Source organism: Mus pahari, unplaced genomic scaffold (assembly GCF_900095145.1).
Source record: "Mus pahari unplaced genomic scaffold, PAHARI_EIJ_v1.1 scaffold_14578_1, whole genome shotgun sequence".
Classification (NCBI taxonomy): Eukaryota; Metazoa; Chordata; class Mammalia; order Rodentia; family Muridae; genus Mus; species Mus pahari.
Genome location: NW_018393531.1, coordinates 4,438 through 5,516, shown reverse-complemented (window position 1 = coordinate 5,516; position 1,079 = coordinate 4,438).

The window sequence follows — 1,079 nt, the reverse complement described above, 5'->3', positions numbered from 1 at the left end:
AGCCTGTGCACGTAGCCTCGATGCCCTGGCCACCTCATGTCCAGGGCATGCCATATACTTCAACAGAAACTTTGGCTTTAGGAAGGAATCACAGACATTGAAAACAATGGCTTTAATCGTCATTAAGTGTGCAATGGGAGGGAGTTTGCTTCAGAGAGTCTAGGCAGGGCTGGCAGCAGGTCACTCCTGCTGCGACAGCTGCAAACACTAGTTTGTACATGACAGGACAATGAGGGAAAGCAGTCCCTTTCAAACAAACAAAAAAAATTGTTCACAGTGGTTTGCATCAACAGAATACATTTATGACAATGATATGTACAGACTCACATACCCTAGGGCTCTCTTTATATCCTAAAGAAAACAAACATTTACATTATTCATGACTTATACTAAATTTTTAAAAAAAGATCAGTTGTACACTTTCTCCTCGGACAGGATGAACTGCCAGGGTGTACAGCTTAACACCATCATCAGAGTTGTCCACAGGGGGAACAGAGGTTCAAAACGAAACAAAATGTTTTGAGAATGAAGTCCTTCACTTGCTGCTATAACCAGCAAGTGCCAGCAGTAATCAAATGGAGGAGGGCCCGGCAGGTCTACCTGGGCAAGCTGACCAGCACATCACAGTTTAAAAGGAAGGTTATGTACTAGTAGGTTACAAGTCCCAAACAGGCAGTGTCAAGTGACATCTATTTCTTTCCTTACTTTGTGATCATACCCCAATGGCGGTGTGAAAGGTCTCAGGACATTGGGTTTCTTTTTCTCTGCAGGTTTTAAAATCTGGAGGGAACACATGAGGGTCTCAATCCACACTCATCATGGCGCCTACATTGTCAAACTCGAACTAGTAGTTGGGTGCAGAAAACAGAGTGACCTCTTTGCAAAAAAACTCATAGCCATCTTCAACCACCTGATGAACTCTACATATAAGATCCAAATCATGCTTATGGAGAAATTTTGCAATCACTTCTGCACCAAATGTGAAGGACACTCCTCTGTCATTTTCACCCCAGCCTAAGACATCTTTATCAGGGTCAGACCACAAAAGATCACAAAGAAGACCTTGATCTTGTACATCA